General features: G+C 43.8%; 1 pseudogene; it reads right to left on the minus strand.

Moving 5' to 3' along the window:
- LOC110160237 (contactin-associated protein-like 4) overlaps positions 1-13180 on the minus strand; it is a 513033-nt pseudogene that overhangs the window by 263822 nt on the left and 236031 nt on the right.

Below are 13180 nucleotides of genomic sequence, written 5' to 3' on the forward strand. Positions count from 1 at the left end.
TATTTGCTTTATCAAGGAAGAACTTGCAGTTGAAAATATTTTTTTAATTGATGCAAGGTAATTTGGGCCTATTCACCTGGAAGTCTGGGGGCCAAGAAAAATTTCACCAGCTTAATTTAGGGCAGGCATGCGCCTGCCCTAAATTTTTTTTTTTTTTTTTTTTTTTTTTTTCAAAAAAGTTGTTTAAACATGTTTGCTGTGGTTTGCTGTGTGCTTTGTATGAAAGAGTATGAATTTTCTTTTCCTTTTTTTTTTTTTTTTTGGATTTCTGTTCCTATAGTTTTTTATTACAGCCATGTGACACAACCACAGCAGCAGATTGTGAAATATTAATTGTTATATTGAAAAAAAAAAAAAAAAAAGGGATTTATAACACTTCATTTGGCGCTTAAAGGGGGAGTTTTAATAGCAAAATTAAGAACAAAATCCAAGTGAAGACAAATGTACTAATAAAAATTACTCTTAGGTCTGGAAGGGTAGCAAACTGAAACATTCCAGACAGAATAATAATTTAACAAGGTTCCCACGGTCAGTGAAAACCTGGAAAGGTCATGGAAATTGAAAACGTCATTGTCATGAAACTTTATAAATTCAGTGAAAATTTTGGAAAAGTCATGGAATTTTAGAATCTCATTCACGCAAGTTCTCATTAGGCTATTGTGATTATTTCCAATCTTATTTATGTTTTTTTTTTTTTTAAAGAGACGACAGTAATTGCACTGACAGGATTTTGAATGTTAAAAACTATAATCCCAAACCATAAGGTGCGTGGAAAGAGTGAACATTTCAGATTTAGTCCTAAGATTCTGATCAGTTCTACACATGTAGCTGCCGTAAAATCATGGAAACGACACTTTAGCTCATGAAATAATCATGGAAAAATTTTTAAATTTTGTCAGTGAAAAAAAGTGGGAACCTTACTCTCCATGAAGAAAAGCACTTGAAGGACCCTCCACCAGAAAAGTTACACAACGCCTCTTTAAAAGTACACATCCAGGTCGTATCGTTTCCAGTGTATTTAAATGTGTAGATTTGATCCGCCCCAGAGGAAAAGCTGTTTTGTTCATTTGCATCTTTCTCAAAGCTGGAGGATGAGGAAAGAGCCCGGGCGAGCGCAGAGCAGAGCCAAGGGACACATTTCACCACAGCTATAATCATCATCATCATAATAATGCATTAGACTGAAGTTACGTTTATTCCATTAGAGGGTTTCAAATGGCATCACAACATTGTATTGATACTTTACAGCTGATGTCACCAACGCTCCCCGGGGGTGTGATGCTAACTGTAGGCACTGCTCTGTCTGACGCTCTGTTAGACTTTCACCTGAGCCACAAAGAACTGACTTAGAGAAGAAGAAGAAGTTTCTACAGGCAGTGTTGGGGAGTAACAGATTACATGTACCAGCATTACATAATCAGAGTACAAATTATGAGTAACTGTATTCAGTTACAGTTACTGTTTCAGTGAGTGGTAACTGGATTACAGTTACTTTGTTGAAATAAATGGATTACACGGAGGTATTTTCCTGATTTTCACATTTCAGGCTTTTTTTTTTTTTAGTATTTCCATTCAGTGCCGGACACTAAACCAGGTCTAAACCAGGACTAAACCAGGTCTAAAACCAGGACTAAACCAGGTCTAAAACCAGGACTAAACCAGGTCTAAAACCAGGACTAAACCAGGTCTAAACCAGGACTAAACCAGGTCTAAACCAGGACTAAACCAGGTCTAAAACCAGGACTAAACCAGGACTAAACCAGGTCTAAAACCAGGTCTAAAACCAGTTTTAAACCAGTTTTAAACCAGGACTAAACCAGGACTAAACCAGGACTGCTGTTCCAAAATATGAAATGTTCCTGTTTGTTCGAGTAGAAAGACGCTGATTTTGCCAGTTTGTTCTTAAGCTCTAAAGTAAGGATCACTTTTGGACTTTTTTTGAACTAAAACTTCGTCCCACATTTAAAGCTCAGTGTGCACTTAATAATGTCATTTTTTATTTTTATTTTTTCTCTCCGTTTTTTGTTTCATCTGAACTCAGGGAAATGAAATGATCCTCAGGCAAAAATCTAACCCCAAACTCCCTTTTCGCCTGCGGTAATCACAAAATCATGAGCTCAAAATGTTGCTGAACCAAAAAGAAATGGTATTAGCACATCCTCCCCTGCCCGCGCTCTGTCCCCGTCACTCCTCTTCCCCTCTTCCCCTCTTTCTCCTCCCACTCTTTTTTCTCTCCTCCTCCTCGTCTTCCCCCCTTCGTCTCGTCTGTTTGTCACGGCTCTCTTCCTCCTCTTCATCTCCTCCTCTGTTCCCTCCTTTCTGCCGCTTTGTCACATCTTTCTTCTTTCTCCTCTTACCCTCGTTCTGTTCCCTTTCCTCTCCTCCTTTTCCTCTCCTCCTTTTCCTCTCCTCCTTTGCCATTTCCTTTTCTTCTCCCGCTCTTTCTGTCTCCTCTCTCCTTCTCTCCTCTCCTCCTCCTCCTCCCCCTTTCGTCTAATCTGTCACCGCTCCTTTCCTCGTTGTCTAATCCCTCTCTTCCTCCTCTTCATCTCCTCCTCCTCATCTCCTCCTCTGTTCCCTCCCTTCTGCCGCTTTGTCACATCTCTTTTCTTTCTCCTCCTACCCTCATTCTCTCCTCTTTTCTCTCCTCTTCTTCTTCCTCTCCTCCTTTTCCTCTTCCCCTTCTGTCTCCTCTCTATCTCATCCTTCCCTCTCTCCTTCTCTCCTTCGACGACTCCTCTACTCCCTCCGTCTTCTCTCCTCCTCTCCTCCTCACCCCTCTCTTCTCTCCTTCTCCCCCTCTCCTTCCCGCTCTCCTCCTCCTCTCCTCCTCTCTTTGCTTCTCCTCTCCCCCTCTCTCCCTCACCTCTCTCTCTCTCCGCCTCTTTTTGCATCTCCTTCTCACTCCCTCCTCTCTTCTCTTCTCCCTCTCTCCTCCTCTCATCCTCACCCATCTCCTCTCTCTCTTCCCCTTTCCCTCCCTCTCTCCTCCTCTTCCTCCTCTCCCTCTCTTCTCCTCTCTTTGCTTCTCCCTCTCCCCTCCCTCTCCTCCTCTACTCTCTCTCCCTCTCTCTTCGCTTCTACTTCTCTCCCCCTCACACCACTCATTCTCTCCTCTTTTCTCTCCTCTTCTTCTTCCTCTCCTCCTTTTCCTCTCCCCCTTCTGTCTAATCTGTCTCATCCTTCCTTCTCTCCTTCAACGACTCCTCTACTCCCTCCGTCTTCTCTCTTCCTCCTCCTCCCCCCCTTTCATCTAATCTGTCACCGCTCCCTTCCTCGCCGTTTAATCCCTCTCCTCCTCTTCATCCTCCTCCCGTTCCCTTCTTTCTTATCCTTTTTGTCACGTCTATCTGCCTTCTCTCCTCCCCTGTCTCTTCTCTTTCTTCTCCTTTATCCCTCCTTGACTCTTCCCATCTCAGTTTTTCTCCGTCCTTTCCTCCTCCCTCTCCATCTCTCTTCACTCTATCTTTTCCTCTGTCCTTCCTTGTCGTTTTCTTCTCTGACGCTTTTCTGTCCTCTTCTTCATTCCTCTTCTTCCTTCTCTCCTCCTCCTCTGTTTTTACTGTCACCCTTCACTCCACTCTCTCGCTTCCTCTACTTCCTCTCACCCTCACCTCTCCTCCTTTTCCTCCTCCTCTTCTCCTTCTCCTCTCCCTCTAATCCTCACCCAGTTCTCTTCTCTCCATCTCCACCTCTCCACCTCCCTCTTGCTCTCCCTCCTCCTCCTCTCGTCGTTTTCCTCTCGTCTTTCCTCTCTGTCCTCCTACGCCTCTTCTCCGCCCATCTCCTCTCCCCCTCTCATCCTCACCCCTCTCTTCTCTCCTTCTGCCTCCTCTCCTTTCCTCTCTCCTCCTCTCTTTGCTTCTCCCTCTCTCCCCCTCTCATCCCCACCCATCTCTTCTCTCCTTCTTCCCCTCTCCCTCCCTCTCTCCTCCTCTTCCTCTTCCTCCTCTCCCTCTCTTCTCCTCTCTTTGCTTCTTCCTCTCCCCCTCCCTCTCTTCTCCTTTCCCTCTCTCCTCCTCTCTCAGCCTCTTTCCTCCTTCTCTTCGTTTCTACTTCTCTCCCTCTCTCATCCTCACCACTCTCTTCTCTCCCTCTCTCTCTCCTCCTCTTCCTCTCTCCTCCTGTCCTTCTATCCTCCTCTCTTTGCTTCTCCCTCTCTCACCCTCACCTCACTCTCTTCTCTCTCCTCCTCTCTCCTCCTCTCTCCTCTCTCTCCTCTCTCCCCCTCTCATCCTCACCCCATGCTCTTCTAACCTTCTCCCCATCTCCCTCCCTTTCTCCTCCTCTCTTCACTTCTCCCTCTCTCCCTCCTCCTCTCCTCTCTCTCCCTCTCTTCCCCTCTCCCTTCCCCTCTCTCCTCTGTCAGCCTCTTTCTTTCTCTCTTCGCTTCGACTTCTCTCCCCCTCTCATCCTCACGCCACAGTCTTCTCTCTCTCTTTCCTCCTCTCCCTCCCTTTCTCCTCCTCTCTTTGCTTCTCCCTCTCTCCCCCTCACTCCGCTCTCTTCTCTCTCTCCCCCTCTTCCTCCTCCTGTCCCTCTCTCCTCCTCTCTTTGCTTCTCCCTCTCTCCCCCTCTCATCCTCACCCCACACTCTTCTCTCCTTCTTCCCCTCTCTCTTCCTCTCATCCTCACACCACTCTCTTCTCTCTCTTTCCTCCTCTCTCTCCCTCTCTCTCCTCTCCTCCTCTCCTCTCTTCCCCTCTCTTCCTCCTCTCTCTCTCTCTTCCTTCTCTTCCCTCTCTCCTCCTCTCCTTCTCTTTCCTCCCCCTCTCATCCTCTCCTCTCTCTCTCTCTCCCCCTCTCTCCCTCCTCTCCTCCTCTTCTCCTCTCTCTCTCTTCTCTCTCCTTCTCTCTCTCTCTCTCTCTCTCTCTCTCTTCCCTCTCTCTCCTCTCTCTCTCCTCTCTCTCCTCTCTCCTCTCTCTCCTCTTCCCTCCTTCTCTCTTCTTCTCCCTTCTCTCCTCCTCTCTTCCTCTCTCCTCCTCTCTCCTCCTCTCTCCTCCCTCTCCTCCTCCTCTTCCCTCCTCTCTTTCTCTTTCTCTCTCCTCTCCTTCTTCTCTTCTCTCCTCTCTTCTTCTCCTCTCTCCCCTCTCCCTTCTCCTCCTCTCTTCCCTCTCTCCTCTCTTCCTCTTCCTCTCCTTCCTCTTCCTTTCTCTCTCTCTCCTCCTCTCATCCCCTCCTCATCTCTCTCTCCTCTCTCTCCCTCCTGCACGCTCTTCTAATCTTCTCCCCCTCTCCTCTTCCTCTCTCCTCCTGTCCCTCTCTCCCCCTCACTCCTCTCTCTTCTCTCTCTCCCCCCTCTCTCCTTCCTCTTCTCTTCGCTTCTCCTTGTCTGGCTGGATGAGGTTTGACTCAGGTTTATGGAGCGGGTCGTGACACTGATGAGAACACTCGTCCAAACGACTCCAGGATGATTCTGCCTCAAACTCTTATTACCACCATCAGCATAAACCACACATTAAAAAACACACACACACACGCACAAATCTGCACTTTTATATCCAACATTTTAGGAGATCACTCAGTCCAGAAGAAACTCTACTCACACCAGGAAGACGTCTGGAAACATGCGATGACGACTTCCTTCTCATCACAAAACTGAAGTATGGTCGTAATTGTTGATGAGACGAACGTAACGGAACACTACAATAACAAACATTTTCTCGTTTTTCCTACATTTTGTCAGACTTACGGCCACAAATGGAGCCCACCGGAAGTTGTCATCTCATGTTTCCAAATGTCTTCCTGGTTTGTGATGTAAGTGTGAATAGAGACTACCCTACTTTTAATGCAGTTAAACTTCACCCACAACTAAACAAGTGAAAGTGTGACGAGGGTGGGCAATTCTGTTTTTCCACATAAGAAACAGAAAATACTTTGGAGGACAAAATGCTTCACTTAATTCTGCAGAATATTAATTGTGTTTCTTTATAAAAAGTAGTAAATCACTAAACCCGTTTGCTCTTAGTTTAGACCTGGTTTAGTTCTGGTTTAGTCCTGGTTTAGACCTGGTTTAGACCTGGTTTAGTTCTGGTTTAGACCTGGTTTAGTCCTGGTTTAGTCCTGGTTTAGTTCTGGTTTAGACCTGGTTTAGACCTTTTTTTAGTTCTGGTTTAGTTCTGGTTTAGTCCTGGTTTAGACCTGGTTTAGTCCTGGTTTAGACCTGGTTTAGTCCTGGTTTAGTCCTGGTTTAGACCTGGTTTAGACCTGGTTTAGTTCTGGTTTAGACCTGGTTTAGTACTGGTTTAGTTCTGGCTTAGACCTAGTTTAGACCTGGTTTAGTCCTGGTTTAGACCTGGTTTAGTTCTGATTTAGACCTGGTTTAGTTCTAGTTTTGACCTTGTTTAGTTCTGGTTTAGTTCTGGTTTTAGACCTGGTTTTAGACCTGGTTTTAGACCTGGTTTAGACCTGGTTTAGTTCTGATTTAGACCTGGTTTAGTTCTGGTTTTGACCTTGTTTAGTTCTGGTTTAGTTCTGGTTTAGACCTGGTTTAGACCTGGTTTAGTTCTGGTTTAATTGTGGTTTAGACCTGGTTTAGTTCTGGTTTTGACCTTGTTTAGTTCTGGTTTAGTTCTGGTTTAGACCTGGTTTAGACCTGGTTTAGTTCTGGTTTAAACACCTCTAAACTAAAAACAATGCAGCTTTAGTCCATGCATGAGGTCAAACATGTTTATTTTGTCATTCCAAATGAGTTTAAAGGGGCCGGTCAAATTCAACCAATGGGCCGAGTGTGGCCAGACGCTGCTGGTCTGAACTGGGCAGAACTTGTGGATTGAGAGGGGAGGAGGAGGCGGAGTCTGGAGGTATAAGGAGCCCTGTGATTGGACTAACAGGGATCCACTCTTCAAACTCCACCCCTGCAGCCAGGTTTTTGTATCAGAAACACCTGGTTGTAATCAGGGCAGTCATATGTGATGTCACGTCGTACTTGAAAGTGCAGTGGCCACTAGAGGCAGCACACACTTTTTGACCAAAGCTGCAAATGTAACTCGTTTGTACTAAAACTGCTTGCACAGTTAGTAGCAAAAGTTATTTCAGACTGCCATGTCTCCATGCTCAGGTTTAATAAAAAAATAAAATGATAAAAAACACAACCTAAACCAAAATACCTGTTGTGATGTATGTGGACAAAAGGTTTGTCCAGTTGATAAATTAAATTCCTCCTGGATTCTACCTGGACGACTGAGGGATTTTACATATATGTAAAATAGTCCTCAAATTGTTCTCTATAAACGAAGCTGAAACCCAAGTTGATTTCATGTTTAGTTCCACTTTAAACTATTGTTTTCACATTTAGGTTCTGGGCGACTGCAGGTTTTTACAATTAAAGACTCAGCATGTCACTTTGTGGAGGTGGCACGTCACCTGAAACAAAGTTCAAACTAAACTTGAGAACATTTCCATGGAGATTGTATGTCATACTGTGGAAGATTATAGCCTGAAGAACAACATTTACATAGAAACAAGCGGGAGGAGGCCAAGATATGAGTCAGGTTTGCGGAGATGCAAGCCTCACTCACAGTAAGGACACTTTTCTACATTTATTTCAGTGCAATGAAAACATCCAAAAAAGAAATACAAAAAACAATACTGTGGCTTTAATTTAGGTGGGGTAAGGTTATTTAACATTGTGCAGTGTGCCATCTGTAAACCTAAATAATGCTGGTGCGCTGTTTGCATGCTAGTTGTTGTTAGAATTATTATGATGGCAAAACTCCACTGGCATCTGAAAGTATTGGAAAATCTTTTGGCCGTTGGATGTTTTTTTTTTTATTTTTTTTTTTAATTCCAAATTAATTGAATTAAGTTTACATGGAAATAATAATTCTGAATTGAGGTTTACATGGAAAACACGTTAAATCGTCTTTATTTAATTCTGCTATCACAACATATTTACATCGACCGGAAGAAAACAGACACTTCAACTGCTACCGGCTTTTCTGTCATCTCGGTTTGTCGTTACTCCACGGACACAAACATGATCCAAACTTTTTTCCGCAGTGGTTCTGATGATAATTGTGCAGCATCTGGAGAATTGTCCCACACTTTAAGGTAGGAAGAAGACAAAGTGAGTGTGAGTCTGCTCTACCTCAGCCCACTCCCACATCCCGCTCACAAATCCAAAGAGACGTGGATGAAAGTCTGAAGACAGGACTGGTGGAGCCGGATCATCTGGATCACGTCAGAAGGACGACACAATGAACATGCGCTGAATGACTGCAATTATTTTTAAGAAGAATAAACGTTTACATGATCAAGGAATACATGAATTTGTCTTTAAAATCGGAATAAACCATCCACTTATTTGGGAATTAAGATTAATTCCGAACAATCATTTTCATTACGAGCTAAGTGATCTTTTTAAAGTAAGTCGTTTTTTTTATATTGCGCTTTTCACAGACATTTTTGTCACAGAGACACTTTACAGAGCATTACATTCAGCATATTATTCATTCACTCTATACCTGATGATGGTAAACTACTGTTGTAGCCACAGCTGCCCTGGGGCAGACTGACAGAAGGCACGGCTGCCATGCCAATTGGTGCCACCACCACACTCACACTCACACTCACACACACACACACACACACACACACTTTCATACTAGATGACAATGTGGGTGAAGTGTCTTGCCTAAGGACACAGTTACTGCCACTAGCACCAGTGTTAATTTCCACCTGTCGTCTCTGGGCAGGTTCATTGATTGATTGTGTTTAATTGACCTTGACTCTCAACTGTTCTTCCTGGAGACCCTGTAGCATGTTCTGGGTTTGATGGGGGAAACCGGAGCACCCGGAGCAAACCCATCCAGACACGGGGAGAAACATGCAAACTCCTCACAGAAAGGCCTGGGCGACCTGGGGATCGAACCCAGAACCTATAGTTCTATACCTATAGTAGTATAGTAGAACGCATAGTGGTGCGCTCAAGGTGGACTTGTGATCTCGGACTCGACTGTTGGGTCTATTTGGGGTGTTATTTTGGTTTTTTTAAGTTATTTAATTGAATTTAAGATAACCATATGAGAGGTTCTTTAAGTTATTTTTATTATGTTTATTATGTTTTATTATGTTTATTTCCAAGTTGATTTGTGTTCATCAGTACAGTTTTGCTCGTGTTAATTCCTTTAGAACCCCATTTTTCCCCATTTTTCATTAATTGGTTTAGCCCAGGGGGAGGGGCTAAGGGGTATATAAGGAGGGAGTTCCAGTCATTTGAGTGGTCTGTTTTTGGCCTGACTACGTGGATGCTGGCTACTGTAAGTGTGATTACTATAAATACTGTTGTAAATACTTCTTTTTGTTGGACTCTACCACCTCATTTTTTTTCACTGTCAATATTCCACTCTGCACTTGGAGCTGTGGTGTGAATAAAAACCCACTTTAGTCAAGTTTTTTTGACTGAGCTATCATTTCCTTACATTTATTTCGGACGAACCCTTGACATTCCAGACAGAGGAATGACATATCCATAGAAACAAACAAGTGCCTGACCCACCAAAAAGTTACATAAACTCCATACACTTTCACTAGAATCATTTGGGTGATTTTATTGCAGAAGAGGAAAATAAGAAACGTTAAATGATTTTTATTCAGAATTAAAGCTTTCATGTAAACGTGGCGGTTAAGGGGAATCATCAGGACGCCCTAAATGCATGAGGTAAGTGAGGAACAACTTTGGACCACTGCAAACTGTTTCAAATTAACGGTAAACATCAGGTACAGCGCTTTAAAAACAAACACTTTATATACATTTCTAACTCAAGCGTACGATTCTTTTATTCTCTTCAAGGTCAGCGCACGATCTCGCTCCTCTGATCCTTCGCCTACAGATTTGCACGGCTCTGATTCTGTAACTGTAAACGGGCGGCTCGGGGCTGGGGAGGGGGAGTCGTAGTAGAACAGTATTTTTAGCAGCTCTTTGTTGTGGCTACTCCTCTGTATTGATCCAAAAGCATGAAATTGCCTTGAATCTGCCTCCTCCTCCGCAGATGATCACACGCCTGCATTCACACAGTCTGTTCTGAGTCCTATTATCCCCCCATATGATTTACTCTATACTTTCCAATGTCAGAAACAGGCTGTGAGCAGGGTGAGGACGGACAACAACAAAATTGGCTCATTTGAAGGCCAAACAACTTTTCTATTAAATATTCTCTGACATTTTCTTACAATATGGGCTGTGGAAAAGTAAAAGTGCATTGGACGGGAATGGGAAATGGCCTTTAGGTTGGAGACAGCCAAATTTAAACATGAATCTTGGTGCAACCTAGAAATGCTTATTGGTATCTACTGGAGGTGAGTGGATATGTGAACTTTTTAGCATATATTTGGTTTTGGTCGATTTGCTGTTATATTTTTTGGCAGCAAATCAATCAAAACCTGAGATGATCCAACCACAGACGATAATTTGTCTTGTGAAAATTCTCGTAAGATGGGTGACCTATTGGGAAGCATTTTGAAATCTAAAATCATCAGCAGGACTTGTGTCACTGATGCTAAATGATGTTTTATTGTGAAGAGGTAAACCTGGGGTCTATAGCAGAGTCCTGCACGGGTCCATTTTTGGAGACCCGCAGCCGCCTGGACCTGCGGCGTACAACACCTCACCTGCCTGTTAATCCATGATTATATCAAAGTTAAACCTCGCCTGGATCCGTTAACATTCCACCTGTTACCCACCTGCGCCCTTGATAAATCACACACAGATTAAAAGCGTTTTAACTGAAGGATAAGAAGGATAAGAATTGAAAAGTTACGACTTCAAGAATAACAGTCACGAAATGAAATTAAACAATTACGCTTTCTTCAGGATGAATACGAATTCACAGATGCGACTCGACTGTCATCACTTCACAGGCTTTATTTACTGAGCAGAACAAACACTGATCGAAATGCCGGACTTTTGCACCGCACATGCCACAGACTGAACCAGGACTAACCAGGACTAACCCAGGACTAACCTAGGACTGATTCCAGGACTGAACCTGGAGAACTAAACCAGAACTGAACCAGGACTCACTGTTGGGATGGGCTCGGCCTCTCAGAGGTGCACCAGCGTAGACTGTCGAGTGACCACGGGCGAAAGGACCGGCGCAGAGCTCCACGGCGCACGGAGGTAAGTGCAGTCGTCACCCAATCGCGCTTTGCTTACATCCTGCACCGAGGGCTCGGGGTTCTCCCTCTCTCTTGAGTCCAAGATTAGTCCTGATGTAGTCCTGATGTAGTCCTGGTTTAGTCCTGGTTCAGTCCTAATTTAGTCCTGATCCACCCGTGTGTAATCACTACCCACCTGCATATCCAATCGTAAAATTCCAGAACATTAAAACCCACCCACGGGTACCCGGTGCAGGACTCTGGTCAATAGTGAATTTGTAGGGCTTCAAAAACCCTTTTATAAATGAATATAGCACGTCGTCTTTTATTAAAGTCCTGTAGCGACAGCGACTGTCTTAAAAATGTGAAAAACAGCAGTAGTTTGCACTGGTCTTGAGTTATTCCTCACTTATCTTCTGTGTTCAGAGCATCCTAATGATTCACCAGGATGAGTTTATAAGTGTTTTTCACAACCTTTAGAGGCCAGAGTACAGTTTTGTCTTTATGTAATATTAACAACAACTAGCATGCAAACACTGCTACTCCTTTATTATCGGACAATCTAATTAAATGCAGACAGTACATGGCAGATTTATGTGTAGCTGTACTCACGAGTAGACTAATAGTGCTACTTCCTGGTTCTTGGACAATAAAATGCTTTATGATATTCACATTAAACTGGGGTCAGACACATTTAGCTCAAATACATGGAGAAAAATCAAGCACAGCCCCTTTAACATTAAACAGGTCCTGGATCTCGGATGATAAAACACTTTAAAATTAGATGCCACAGCATGCAGCAGTTTTACACCTCAACCTTCGTTCCTCCCCTCACCCATGATCATGAGCTCTGGGTAATGACCGCAAGAACAAGATCGCAGATAAAAGTGGCCAAAATGAGTTTCCTCCACAGGGTGGCTGGGCGCTCCCTTAGAGATAGGATGAGGAGCTCGGTTACAGGGGAGGAGCTTGGAGTAGAGCCTCTGCTCCTCCATGTCGAGAGGAGCAGCTGAGGTGGCTCGGGCTGGAGCTGGAGGAAGTGTATATGGAGGGGGAAATCTGGGAGTCCCCGCTTAGACTGCTGCCCCCCATGACCCAGCCCCGGGTAATGCAGAAGAACATGGATGGATGGATGGATGGAGCATGCAGCTGTTTTATTTTGATAGAGAGCTGTTTATACAATATATCTGTAATGGGTCAGACACATTTAGCTCAAATACATGAGGAAATCAAGCACAGCCCCTTTAACCTTAAACCTGTCCAGATGTGCAGCTGTACTCACGAGCATGGAGACCTGGTGGTTGCTCTTCTTGGCGAGCTCGATCAGGTTCAGGTTGTTGTAGATCAGATTCTCCAAACAGCCGCTCAGGTTTCTGTTGGACAGGACGGGTCTCTGGAGTCCGGGAGTCTGCGCCGAACCCACACTTAACTACAAAGAATAAATAATAAAAGTTAAAACATTGTAATGAAGCTGGAAATAAACCAAAGACAGTTTTACACCCTAGCTCCAATGGCGACGTTCACATGTACAAATGAAACAGAAAACGCATTCCAAAGTTCTCTTAGAGGTGCAAGTGCAAGGAGCAAAGCAAGAATCTAATGAAGGCTTTTTGCCGAAATGTAATCTAAAATAAAATATAAGATGTTTTGGACATCGCCCATCTGAGTGTGCTCTGCATTCTTTACCTTTTATGTTCACATATACTCCAAAGCTCTGATCAGTATCTGATTTCTGGAGTTGTCAGATTACTGAAATGTCATAAACAGTTAGATCTGATGTGGGGAATCTGATTTCTTTCTGATTGTTCACATCTGTGCAGGTTTTGACAATGAGAATAATGCTAAAACCTGCAAAAATAAAAATGAAAGATGAGAAATGTTTCAAATACAACAGTTACCCCCAAAAAAACATGGATTAACTGATACATGTTATTAGGTGTTTTTGATGGAGATCTTGATTTAGTCCAAGTTAGGTCCTGGTTAAGTCCTGTTTTGATCCCTGTTGTGAGTCTTGTCAAAGAAAGTTCCCTGTGCCAAAAGTAGAAAACAGTGAGATATGGATAAACTTTTGGCTGGCCCTTT

The sequence above is a fragment of the Boleophthalmus pectinirostris genome, unplaced genomic scaffold, assembly GCF_026225935.1.
Source record: "Boleophthalmus pectinirostris isolate CB_2022bp ecotype Guang Dong unplaced genomic scaffold, ASM2622593v1 HiC_scaffold_7, whole genome shotgun sequence".
NCBI classification, from domain to species: Eukaryota; Metazoa; Chordata; class Actinopteri; order Gobiiformes; family Gobiidae; genus Boleophthalmus; species Boleophthalmus pectinirostris.